This window comes from Thalassophryne amazonica, chromosome 8 (assembly GCF_902500255.1).
Source record: "Thalassophryne amazonica chromosome 8, fThaAma1.1, whole genome shotgun sequence".
Taxonomy (NCBI): domain Eukaryota; kingdom Metazoa; phylum Chordata; class Actinopteri; order Batrachoidiformes; family Batrachoididae; genus Thalassophryne; species Thalassophryne amazonica.
This window is the reverse complement of record NC_047110.1, coordinates 43,988,867-44,003,095: the sequence shown is the minus strand read 5'-3', so window position 1 is coordinate 44,003,095 and position 14,229 is coordinate 43,988,867. Positions and strand designations below refer to the sequence as shown.

General features: G+C 39.8%; 1 protein-coding gene across 1 annotated transcript in view; it reads right to left on the bottom strand.

Moving 5' to 3' along the window:
- nell2a (neural EGFL like 2a) overlaps positions 1-14,229 on the bottom strand; it is a 392,213-nt gene that overhangs the window by 221,037 nt on the left and 156,947 nt on the right. The gene's annotated exons all lie outside the window — the stretch shown is intronic.

Sequence of the window (14,229 nt, the reverse complement as noted above, 5' to 3'; positions counted from 1 at the left end):
CATTTCCACATAAATTCAGCATTATCATCATAAAAGACGGATGAAGCTATCAGAGCGCCGCGGCTACACAAGCTGCTAGCTGATGCAAAACAAAACACTACTCCAGGTATGTTTCTGACGAGAATATGACATAACTTTGTTACAAGGTCAAACATTGATGTTGAGCAATAAAGGCTTTTTAATAATAACTCACTTAAAGATATACGCGTAATGGCAAAAGTCACATGTAAGTAAAAAACAAAACGATTAATCGAAAAAATAATCGACCGATGAACTGATTAGTAAAATAATCATTAGTTGCAGCCCTAGTGTTTAGGCTGAAATAAAATATGCCTTTCCTAAAAAAATCAAAGTCCAGATTTCAAAAAAGAAGAGAAAAAAAGGACAGGGAAAGAAAACTAAATGAGGGAAAGCAGCTGCTAACCAAATTCTTTGAAAAGAGAGGTGAGCTTGAAGGCTAGCTATATTGAGTTGGGGGGTCTGGGGGACCAAACTGCACCATTTTCTAAAAAAGGGTGCAATTTGGTGCATTCCTGTGCATTTTAACAGATGGGAATGGTGCAATTTGGTGCATACCTGTGCATTTTAACAGACAGGAATGCACCAAATTGCATGACTTTTGCAATTTGGTCCCTCAGACCCCCCAACTCAATATTGCTCCCCCAACTTTAAAAAGGGTTCTGACTCCCAGGTGTGATCTAAGGTATACATGATTTAGACCTGGGTTGTCTACGCATTAGAAATTTTGTGTTTGCTTTAATAAAAAAGAACATAACAGTGGGGGGGGTCTTCAATATGGCTAGTACCCAGGGCCCAGAATTTGGTGCTACACCCCTGGTGGTGGGAATAGCTAAAAAAAGAAGCATGAAAAGACTGTTCGCAATCAAGGCTTTGTGCACTTGTCTCGTCTTTGATGGTTACAGTCTGTGTAAAAAAAGAAAAAATACTATTTTTCACAAATTTGTTGAAGACAGAATGAATGACAGCGACAGCACAGTGTAGGTATGAACATGTCCTGTCTGTTTAGGTTTGCTGACAACATATATTAAATTACCACAGGGACCACTTACACACTGGTGTTACAGAACTGCAAACCTCCAGTGTACAGAGAGAGTGTGAGAAAAGGAGAGTGGTATAAACACCTAACAGGCTATATTTCTTTAGTTTGTACCACTAACATGTCGATGACAGCAAAGTGGGATGTTTTGTGGATTTTTGTAACTCCCTGCATGGCTTCATCATTTATTCCTATTCATTCTTTCCTAAACATTTTTAATGGTTTTACTTGCACACAGAGGGGGTGGGGGGAGTCGTCCAAGGATATCTTACCCCCAAAAACCCTGGATACCCCCCACCCCCGCAAAGCAGGTCTGCTGTAGTATTATCACCCATTTCATCCTATCCAGATTTATACATGGCTGACAAAGTGGAAAACAACATTGATATTATATGTCTCAGTGATGTGATCTTGCCCTGGACTGATTGTAGGCCATTTGATAGAAAACCTATTCCCACCTTGAACACCTATGTACTTGTGGATGCACAAAGGTGGGCTATAGGAGGAAGACCCCCCCCCCATTCTGAACTGCCGGCCCCATTTTTGTGTAAATTCTCTCAGTTCTGATGTACAGTTTCTTCGTAAGGAGGGGTGGGGGTAAGATAGCCTGACCTGGAGATATATATATATATATATATATATATATATATATATATATATATATATATATATATATATATATATATATATATATATATATATATATATATATATATATATATATATATAGTTTGAAGGTTGCTACATCATTGATTAATACTGCCAAGGTTTTAGTAGGCTGAATTTGGCAATATAGTACAGAATTCTTGATATTGGGATGGGGGGAGATATCCAGGTCACAATATCTTACCCCCCCCCCCATCATGGATGGGTGTTCTCAATAGAATATGATGAGAGCTGGAATTAGATACCTTTATCAGGGTATGCTCAAACAGAGGTGAGCTGCACAGGGCTGGAGCTCGAAGTTGATAAAGTATCACTCTGCTTGTCCTACATAGTTTCAGAAAGCTATCAGTTAATTAGCTCCTGCCAAGGTTATGGTGGACTGAATTTGGTAATATAGTACAGAATTCTTGGTAGTGGGGGGGTATCCAGGTCATGATATGTTACCCCCCACCCCATCATGGACAGATGTTCTATAATATTTCAGGATATCAATCTGGTCCATATATTTGTAGAGTATATTTGGAAGAGGGATAAGATACTTCAGAATAGGAAATATTATTATTGTAGGTAGCTATAAATGGATACAGAAATAATACCAATATCATTCACTGTCAATCACACTGTGCTTCATCTGGGACCATAAGATGTCCATGAGAAATTAAAGGTTTCTCTATCCTGACTAGGCCTCATTAAGGTTTGGGTAACCTTTAATCAGTGCTGCCCTGTAGGAATGTTACCTTTTTTGGGGGGGGGGGGGGGGGGGGGGACTATTACACCCCTTCAAGACCCCCTTTGCCCATTCCATGAAATGTGGACTTGCCTCAGGAAGGACATCCAGTGTAAAACGTGCCAAATGGATCTGCTGTGATGACCCCAAGTGGAATTGGGAGACGTCAAAAGAACAGAATCTATGTGGCTCTTGTGCCAAATATAAATAGATGGAAAACTGATATAAAACCTGCCCAGTTCAATTCAATATTGCTGAAATCATACTTTCCTAGCAGTCTGCGCACACTCACACAAATATTATATGCAATGTATTTCACACAGGTATTGGAGCTTATACAGCATCCTAAGTGAACAGTCTTATCATCTCTGTTCCATTAAAGCATTGTGAGCTGGTGTTCTAAGAAATACTTTGACCTATCACATTATGTGCTCTCAAAAGAAATTGCAGCAAACAGCAGGCTAATTGTCAATTAAAGTGTTTTTGCTCCAGCTACGCTTGAAAGCTCAAAGTAAATGCTAAACTAAAACACATCACTCTGGTTTTATTGCACAATCAAAACATGCATTACTGTATTTTCAATCTCCTAGCAGGGGTCATGGCAGGATTCAAAACCACGAGGGTGCCAATATGTCATCCCTATCAAAAAGAAGTAACATTTACTAGAAACTAAAACTCTGATCTTATCTTACCATCACATTAAAAAGCATTGTGATGCCCTAAAATATGAAGAGTGACATCAGAAAACATGCCAAAAGTTGGCAAAAGTAGCCCAAGGGTCCTAACTTGACATCATCAGGGGTTGATTAGGGGCATGTCCAAGTCCTTTTTACTATCGAGAGGCCATGTTAACTTAGTGTGAAGGTGCACAAGAGTTACAACAGGGTGAGAGTTATACTCTTCATTAGTCACGAGTGTGTTGAAGGCATAGCATAAAATCAAGCAATCAGAGTGGCATCTGACATTGCCTTTAAGACACAAATGCTCCATGTACCTGCCACATTGCTACTGATCGCGCGCACTCAGAAGTGAGAGGTTTTCTGGCAAGGGAACAGATGTACACAGGCAGAGCATACTCAGAGTCCGCTGACAAAACACAATGCTGAACGTTGCTGCAGTATGACAGTTGGATTAACATGTATGGAAATATTGTGTCCTTTTTATTAAAGCGTGTTTTTGGTGACTGAGCTTTGGTTTTCATGATGGCTTCCTTGGGTCTGAGTATTACAAAATTCTAACAATCTTATTTCCAAGGTAAATGAGGATTCTGGACTCACATTGGAAAAAACTTTCAAGCTCAAAGTCCTGTCAGAAGTGGCTTTTCATAAGCTAAAATACGAGGGCTGTCAATAAAGTATAGGTCCTTTTTATTTTTTTCAAAAACTATATGGATTTCATTCATATGTTTTTACGTCAGACATGCTTGAACCCTCGTGCGCATGCGTGAGTTTTTCCACGCCTGTCGGTGACGTCATTCGCCTGTGAGCACTCCTTGTGGGAGGAGTCGTCCAGCCCCTCGTCGGAATTCCTTTGTCTGAGAAGTTGCTGAGAGACTGGCGCGTTGTTTGATCAAAATTTTTTCTAAACCTGTGAGACACATCGAAGTGGACACGGTTCGAAAAATTAAGCTGGTTTTCAGTGAAAAGTTTAACGGCTGATGAGAGATTTTGAGGTGATACTGTTGCTTTAAGGACTTCCCACGGTGCGAGACGTCGCTCAGCGCTCTCAGCCACCGTCGTCAGCCTGTTCAAGCTGAAAACCTCCACATTTCAGGCTCTATTGATCCAGGACGTCGTGAGAGAACAGAGAAGTTTCAGAAGAAGTCGGTTTCAGCATTTTATCCGGATATTCCACTGTTAAAGGAGATTTTTTTTAATGAAAGACATGCGGTGTTGATAACCATTTGTAAAATCAAGGTGGCTTTTGATGGCTTTCAGTGGAGTGAGTGTATGAGAAATTGTTTAACAGCAGGACATGTTCCAACTTGTCCTTAAGGCTTCCAACGGAGGTGTTTTTCCTGTGGCGGAGCGTCGCGGCAGCTGCGAGCCGACGCGCGGACCCGTCCGCACGTCTTTCATTAAAAAAATCTCCTTTAACAGTGGAATATCCGGATAAAATGCTGAAGCCGACTTCTTCTGAAACTTCTCTGTTCTCTCACGACGTCCTGGATCAATAGAGCCTGAAATGTGGAGGTTTTCAGCTTGAACAGGCTGACGACGGCGGCTGAGACCGCTGCGCGACGTCTCGCACCGTGGGAAGTCCTTAAAGCGACAGTATCACCTCAAAATCTCTCATCAGCCGTTAAAATTTTCACTGAAAACCAGCTTAATTTTTCGAACCGTGTCCACTTCGATGTGTCTCACAGGTTTAGAAAAAATTTTGATCAAACAACGCGCCAGTCTCTCAGCAACTTCTCAGACAAAGGAATTCCGACGAGGGGCTGGACGACTCCTCCCACAAGGAGTGCTCACAGGCGAATGACATCACCGACAGGCGTGGAAAAACTCACGCATGCGCACGAGGGTTCAAGCATGTCTGACGTAAAAACATATGAATGAAATCCATATAGTTTTTGAAAAAAATAAAAAGGACCTATACTTTATTGACAGACCTCGTATAATACACAATATAGATCAAAAGGGCTTTTCAATGTTAAAATCAAATAGCTGCCAAATCCACAATACGTATCAGATGTAGGTCAAACTTCGTCTGTGGCAGTTCGCACTTCATTGTCACAAATGAGAGTGATTGAGACACTTTTGTTTGAGATATAATGCAAAATGCACATCAAATGGACTTTTCAATATTAAATTCAAATGTCCACAAAATTCACAATCTGGATCAGATCTGGTGTCGCCAACTGAATGGTCCCCGCTAAAAACTGGTCTGCCCTACCTTCACTGCGCATGCATCATTTGGGACCACAGCAGCTCTGACTCTGTACACCCAAAGCGATCAAGGAGAACAATGTGATTATTAACCATCAGATGACAAAGTAAAACCTCTTGAATCATTCTAAAGTCAGTTTTAAGCAGAAACAAGGCCATTTCAAGGAGAAACGAGGCGATAATCGGTGAGTCGTTACTGATGCTCTGAAATGACGTAGGCACTGCAGCAGCACGTCTGACTCAGATGTGCTGCTGCTGCGCTCTGGTCGGTCCCGCGTCTTTTATTATGAAGTAATGCTGAATTTATGTGGAAATGACTGTTGTACAAAACCTTCAGATATCTGCAGCTGAGACAGATGATGACTGGAGTGCAGCTTTTAGCAGAAACGAGGTGATAATCAGTGAATCACTGGTGACGCTCAGAAATTACGCTGTCGATGCTCTGAAATGACGCATGTGCAGTGAAGGCAGGGTGGACGGATTTTTACGGGGAACTGTTCAGTTAGCGACACCCAATCAAAATTTGTCAGGTGACAGAGAGTGTCAGTCTGCACCTCACTTTCAAATATGGATTAAGATACAATGTAAAATATACATTACATGGGGTTTTCAATGTTAAATGTAAATGGCCACAAAATTTGTAATCTGGATCAGATCTGGATCAACCTTTGGCAGCCAATAAAGGATACCATCCTACATAATGCTGTCAAATATGAAAGAAATGTTATATTTTTTGACAGAGTTAGGAAAATTCATTCACTGTTAAAGATAGGGTTTTGTTTATCCAATTTTCCAAGGGTTTTTTTCTGACTTTGCCCTTTGTCATATGACCTTGAAAATTGAACCACTTCTTGACTATCAGGATATGAATCTTCAGTTAAAATTTCATAACAATATATGAAAAACTGTGGGCTCCAGGCTGTTCACAAACAAACAAATAAACAGACAAACAAACAGAGGTGAAAACTTCATTGGTGGAGGTAATAAACCTCAAACCTAAATATTTAGGAAAGCAAAAGTGAGGTTTTTGCTTTCTTAACAGAATATCGATATGTGCACACCTGCTTGGCAACTATTAGTGTGCAGAATTATTATGCATCTAAATAAAAAAATTATGTTTTCCCATCACTTGTTTATTTTCATCTGTTAAAGTGAGAATAAAAACAACTCAAAGTTTACAAGTAAACATTTTTGACTTTTCAAAATAAATAAATAAATAAATCAGTGACCAATCATTCTATTCAATAAGCCTTCCATTCATGGAGTCTGTCAGTTTGTTGATCTGTTGATGATCAACTTTTTATGCATGAGCAGCCACAGCCTCCCAGACACCACTCAGAGAGGTGCACTGTTTTTCTTCACTCTAAATCTCCCCTTTAAGAAGGCCCACAAGTTCTCAATAAGGTTTTAGTTCGGGTGATTCTTTCATCTTTAAGACTTTTATCGGGTCGCCACACAGTGGAATTCTTCGGTGCATGCGATGGAGCCTTGTCCGGCATAAAAATCGTGATCTTCCTGAAAAATGCAGACGTTTTCCTGTATCACTGTTTGAAGAAAGCATCTTCTAAAAACAGGCAGTAGGTTTGGGAGGTGATTTTCAGTCAATCTTCAACCCAAAAGTAGTTTCAAGTAGCTCATTTTTAATAATGCCGACCCACACCAGTACCCCACCTTCACCTTGCTGACGTTTGAGTTGAAGTGGTGCTCTGTGCCCGTTACTGATCCAGCCACAGGTCCATCCATCGGGTCCGTTAAGAGTCACTCTCATCTCATCAGCCCATAAAACCTTTGAAAAATCTGTCTTCAGATTTTTCTTGGTCCAGTCTTGACATTTCAACTTGTGTCTTATTCAGTGGTGGTCGGGTTTCAGCCTTCCTTACTTTGGCCATGTCTCTGAACACTGAACACCTTGTACTTCTGGACACTCCAAGCAGGTTGCAGTTAATATAACAGCATAATATGATAATAGGATCCTGGTAACTTCATGTTAGATTCTTCTCAAATCTTTGGCAGTTAATTTGGGTCTTTTTTCTCAACATGTTTATTGCAACCCTGTTGACTATTTGCAACATGTTTGATGGTTCTGTGGTCACATCCCAATATCCTAGTATTTCCAGAAGTCCTGCATCCCTCTGAAAGACTTGTTTTCTAATTTCTGACCTTTCAGATTCAGTTAAGTCTCTTTTTTGTTCCATTTTGCCTGATGAAAAGAAGCTGCCTAAAAAAAAAAAATAAAAAAAAAAAAAATAATAATAATAATAATAAAATAAAAAAGAATGCACATCTTGATATAACGTGTTGATTTCCTTAGGCTACACCCTCTCTCAATACGCAAATACACATCACCTCATATGCTTAAATCCAATAAGCATTCAGGTTTATACAGCTTAGAGTTAGAAAATATGCATAAACACGATGATATAGTCAAAATACTCACTTGCCTCATAACTGTGCACACAATGTACAACCTGGTCTCACGGCAAGTCGTGATTCAGCACAAAATATACATTAACCCTCTGGGGTCTGAGGGCATTTTTTGGACAGTTCACTCGCCTGGCATAAATGTTTTATTATTGCTGTTAACTGCTCTCCCTGCATCCCACAATCAAGTTTTATGTCTCTTTTTTTCAGTACAACCTGTTCTTTCATAATATATATGCTTTTGTTGTGTTCTATAAGTATAATAACGGTTTACAATCACAAATAACAAAGAAAAAGGTAAAGCGGAAAATAATTTTCCACACACATTTATTCAAAACACACGGCAAACTATAATAAGTTTTGAGACTTCATAAAGGTAATTTGAGGTCTTGTGTGAAAGACTGTACAACAAAAAAGTTCAAACAATAAACACAAATGCACATTTTAAACAATATATACAAAATGGTCTATGCGTTTATGCTCTAGTCTGAGGAGCGGCCCCTCTCCCTCACCCCATTGATATGGTAAACAGTGCTTTACGCCAGAGGGAGAGAGCCACAGAGTAATCCAGTAATCTAACATTCAAATGCAAACTAGTGGAGCAATCCTAGTTACACACTTTTTGTTTGACCACATGAGATTGTCATGCAAGGCTCTCCGTCTGCTTTCACTTTCTCTGTGCATAATGTGGCACAGGGCACATTGGAGGAGTTAGGGGGCTATTCAAACGGGCAAACTAGTAAGATATCACTCCTGAAAATGATCTTTGGCTTTTCACGTGAGGTAAATCTGCCCTACAATTGGATTTTGGAAAACCATGTGACGGTGAACCAATTCCAATTGGACACTCACATTGCACACATCATCACACAGCTTCTGTAAGGAGTACAAAGATGGCCGATGGTGGATCCAAAGTCTGCGGAGTTAACTTTTCAGCAAAAAAAGTACGTTTCTATCTCATATCATTAAAAAGTTATTTATAATTTAGTAAAGCTTGGTCCCAGCCGTCGTATACGACGGTGTCGGTCCCAGAGGGTTAATCTATTGGTTTGTGATATTGTGACGAAAAGTGCCTCATTTTCGTCACTGCAGCATGAATTCATTCAAATTCATTCCGTGATGGCTGCACAAAATTAAAAGTGAAGCGGGGAGGGGTGGTGGGTCGAGGATGGTTATGGTTAGGGTGGGGGGAAAGACTAAGACTAGGTTATGTTTAAGGTTAGGGTCGGGGGTAGGAGTACAATTTGGAATAGTGAGTTTAAAAAAACCCCCGTCACGAAAATTTGACTCATTTTGTGACAGGAGGACAAAAAAAAACAAAAAAAAACAAACAAACAAACTATAAAACAGTGCAGACATAGATGGACCTGTCCTCAACAATCAGACAACATCAAATCCAAATTAATGGATTATAACACCAAACAACACTGTCTAAGATACTCCAAATCAAGATAAAAATTCTGTTGTGCTTGTGTAAGATATCTCCGCCAGCATCACGTTGCTCACTTGAAAGATACAAGAACAGTCCTTTCTGGAGCAATGCTAAAAGGGAATTTGTAAAGTAGGCCATTTCCAAACAAGACAACAATGGGCAAGTATCTGCCTCGAGTCATCTTCAATGCTAAGATGAATAATGTTATTATCCCAACACACTGAACTATACTGATTGTTCAATTTAGAGACAATCACACAGTCTGTCACTTCTCCACTGCTCGCCCCTCCGTCTAATTCTGTCTTGAACATGTGCATGCACGTATCTAAAGAGGCCTTCAGCCTGGTGGAACCGTGAGGATGCAAAGAAAAATACTTTGAGAAAGCCAGTGCATGCTCACGCAGTCATGCACCTGCATACACACACACACACACACACACACACACACACACAGACTCGGATAAAGACACGGCTAGTATCCCCCTGAGTTTTCTCTGCTGCTGCTTCCATGAAAATTTTACACAGAAGTGATCTCATCGACTATTTTGGGCCCATCTCTGACCCAGGAATATCTTAAAGAGGAAGCGTCTGTGCCTGATTTTTATTATGTTTGTCTTTATGTTAGAAAAGGCCTAATAATGGTGCTACAACACATAAACCTGTGTGGGTCCAAAATGTTCTCTGTGCTCTTTGCCCCAAATGCACGAAAACTCATCTAATAATTTATTTCACTCATGTTTCTCTACCCGCTGTCTTTTTTCTTCTTTTCTTTTTCCCCAATCACAACACGGTGCAGCTACAACATGAACGTAAAAATTCTCTCATCTGCCCGAGAGATCTTCAATGCAGCCATTCTCCCACATGCAGGGCACACATGCACTCATAGAGTGAGTTACATGGACACACACACACATACACAAAAAAATCAACTGCCTTTGAGAGAACTCCATCAGCAAATTGAGTCAATTTCAGCTTCTCTGTGCAGCCTCTGATGCAAACACTCACCACAAACACAGCCGGCCAATTTCATAGCACGAGTCAGGCTGCTCTTAGGACGAACAATGCTGGTGTGAAGTGCTGATGGTGGAGGCACAAGTCTGTCTTCTTGTACTTAGATTCACACTCATGCCATCCTTATTGCTGAAACAAGGTGCTGCTGTAAGTATAAGGTGCATTGCCTGGTGGAGATGCAGATATTATAAAGTGAAATGCAACCAAGCCACAAAAATGCCACCATGTGTGCAGTTCATTTGTTGTACAATTTTTCACCATATGCAACCGAACAGAGGCCACCTTGGCACGCCAAAACCTATAGAGTTTTGCCAGTTTTCCAAATTCATCCCATGATCTTTTTCAGGTTATCATCTGGGTTTCTTATCTCCTGCTGGCTGTAAGGCAAGAAGGGGATATATTGCTACTTTATCAGCAGTGCTGGGTGTAACACGTTACAAAGTAATGCATTATTGCAATCACATTACATTTGTCTGTAATGCATCAATACTGTTATCAATACTATATCACATCACATTACAGTTCCTAAAACCATGTGCCAAAATGACTGAATTTCCATGAATGCACTATGAAGATGCAGCTTGACAATTCAAGATGGTCGATAACTTTATGTTCACAATGACGCCAGGAGAACACAAGGAATGGGAGAACTCAAAGGAATATTTAGGGGATGGCACACACATCCATGAAAGAGGCAAAAGGTAGATGATGAAGCTTCATTTATTTTCATGCTGTTCCTCTGCACATGTAAGTGAAATGCCTGCTGATTAGTGTTGTTTATAGATATACCTCACTTTATTAACTGGCAGAAATAAACGTGTGTCTAGCCAGCACTTGCCTATGGCTTTTGTGCTTAAGCACTCCACAGGCTTTAACAGTGAGTCTTTAAACACAGCCACATATAAAAAGAGCAAGAGAGAGAGACAGACAGAGAGGGAAAGAGACATAGAGAGTGAGAGGGAGTGGACAGACAGACAGATAGGGAGAGAGGGAGAGGACAGACAGACAGATAGGGTGAGAGGGAGAGGACAGACAGATAGGGAGAGAGAGACAGACAGACATACGATACGATACGATACGATACACTTTATTTTCCCCAAATGGAAATTTTTTTCTTGGACAAATTTCCAAGGGAGCAAGAAATAGAGAGGGAGAATCCCTTAAAACAGAAGGAATTTGTTATGTGCATAGTGGCTGTACGCTGTTTTCGAGTTATACAAAAGTAATGGGTAATGAAAAGACTGATGTAATGAGCTATTTTCCACAGACAGTAAAGAAGCAAAACAAGGCATTACATTTTTACAGCAGCGAGTAATGTGTAATACATTGGCAGTGCCTGCCAGTGTGTCCATGTAACGGTTATACTTTCTTGTGTTTACAATAACTTTAATAAAACTGACTGGCTTTTCACCAAATTTAAATGGAACATGCCAAATGAGTGTATTTTAGTTGAGTTTGAACCTGAGCATAATGGCGCCTCACCAAAATCCTCTAAGGACTGCATGCCTTAGAGGATAATAAATGGCAGTGTTCATGGCAATGTGAATGCCAACTGCCACATATTTGCTAAAAGTGCTGAATCACTTAACAAACATAATTTTCAGTTTTCAAATTGCCTTTTTTTTTTACAAATAAAAAAGACATATTTACAGATGCAGATTTATTTGTAAAAACCAACACACACGTGACAGTAACTTGTGTGTTGGCTTTTACATATACCGACCAACCACTGATGACAGGAAACTAATTTTCCCTAACTTTTGGCATGTGTGTCTGAAAATGCTAAAACCTTCAAATTAGTGCATTAGTTTAAAACTAAAACATATAGCTGATATTTTCACATTGTAAAACAACAGAGATGACATTAATTTCAATAACTTGTCCAGAATTAGTTTGTTTAAAATTTTAACCATAAGTCAAAACTGTCTTGCTGTGCATGTCTCCTGTGACATATCTGCAAGTCTGTATGGCTGTGAAAATTGTCTCTCTTTTTTTTTTTTGCTCCTCTTCCTTTCTCTCTGGTCACCAGCTCTCTTTTGCTGAGAGAAGCCTGATCTGAGACAGAAGTGCTGGTTCGTTGTTGTGTCAGTAGCTGCCAGTGTACTGGAGTCAATACTAAAAGTTATCATTTTAGCTTTTAGCTGTAACTTCCTCTAAAGTATTTACGGGTTTATCGGTTTAGCTTTATAAAAGTTAATTTTTCAGTTAGCAGATTAATGGTTATCGAAGCTAACTTTGAGGTTAACTGTGTCCAAATTTCAACATCCCAAAAGAGTGTTGTTGTTGTTGTTGTTGTTGTTTGTGTTCCAGCTGAAACCAGCAGATCCAGTAGAGTTCTGCATTGGGATCTGGCACACATTTTACACCAGTTGTCCTTTTTGACACAACTCCATTTCTACACGAAGATAGATGCACAACCAAGTAGTGATCAGGACCTACTCCACTTCACTTCTGGGCAGTGGCGGCGCCATGGGGGGCTTGGGGGGCTTAAGCCCCTCCAATAATGAGCCAAGCTCCCCTCAGCTCCCCCCCAATAATTCTGCCAATAATGTGAATAGCGAGTGACATATTTGTGGATCTCAACTGCAGTTTTGTGCTGAGAATGTCTCAATATTGCATAACTGAGCAAAGTGATGAATGCGTGTGTTCGGTGATCCACCAATGCTGAATCACCCTTCACAAACAGAATTTGAAGTTTTGCAATTAAACATTTATTTGTAAAAAACCCACACACAAGTTACAAATCAGAAATTTGTGTTTGTGGATCACAAAGCACGTGTATAAATCAAAGGATATTTGGGCTAGATTGTATACAAACTTCATAAAGAATCACTTTTTTGGATATTGTTTACAACTACGTTTCTCAGGCTATATCTTTTACTTACTTGTATCGAATGGTTATTACCTCTGTGTTAAACTGGCAATAAATCTTTGATATAGACGATTTGTGTAAGGTTGATTCCATGCATTGTCTTGAACACCATTTCAATGAATTCAGTTTGTATACAGTAGTGTTCAGAATAATAGTTGTGCTATGTGACTAAAAAGATTAATCCAGGTTTTGAGTATATTTCTTATTGTTACATCAGAAACAAGGTACCAGTAGATTCAGTAGATTCTCACAAATCCAACAAGACCAAGCATTTATGATATGCACACTCTTAAGGCTATGAAATTGGGCTATTAGTAAAAAAAAGTAGAAAAGGGGGTGTTCACAATAATAGTAGTGTGACATTCAGTCAGTGAATTCGTCAATTTTGTGGAACAAACAGGTGTGAATCAGGTGTCCCCTATTTAAGGATGAAGCCAGCACCTGTTGAACATGCTTTTCTCTTTGAAAGCCTGAGGAAAATGGAACATTCAAGACATTATTCAGAAGAACAGCGTAGTTTGATTAAAAAGTTGATTGGAGAGGGGAAAACTTATACGCAGGTGCAAAAAATTATAGGCTGTTCATCTACAATGATCTCCAATGCTTTAAAATGGACAAAAAAAAAAAAAAAAAACAGAGACGCGTGGAAGAGAATGGAAAACAACTATCAAAATGGATAGAAGAATAAGAAGAATGGCAAAGGCTCACCCATTGATCAGCTCCAGGATGATCAAAGACAGTCTGGAGTTACCTGTAAGTGCTGTGACAGTTAGTAGACACCTGTGTGAAGCTAATTTATTTGCAAGAATCCCCCGCAAAGTCCCTCTGTTATATAAAAGACGTGCAGAAGAGGTTACAATTTGCCAAAGAACACATCAACTGGCCTAAAGAGAAATGGAGGAATATTTTGTGGACTGATGAGAGTAAAATTGTTCTTTTTGGGTCCAAGGGCCGCAAACAGTTTGTGAGACGACCCCCAAACTCTGAATTCAAGCCACAGTTCACAGTGAAGCAGTGAAGCATGGTGGTACAAGCATCATGATATGGGCATGTTTCTCCTACTATGGTGTTGGGCCTATATATCGCACACCAGGTATCATGGATCAGTTTGGATATGTCAAAATACTTGAAGAGGTCATGTTGCCTTATGTTGAA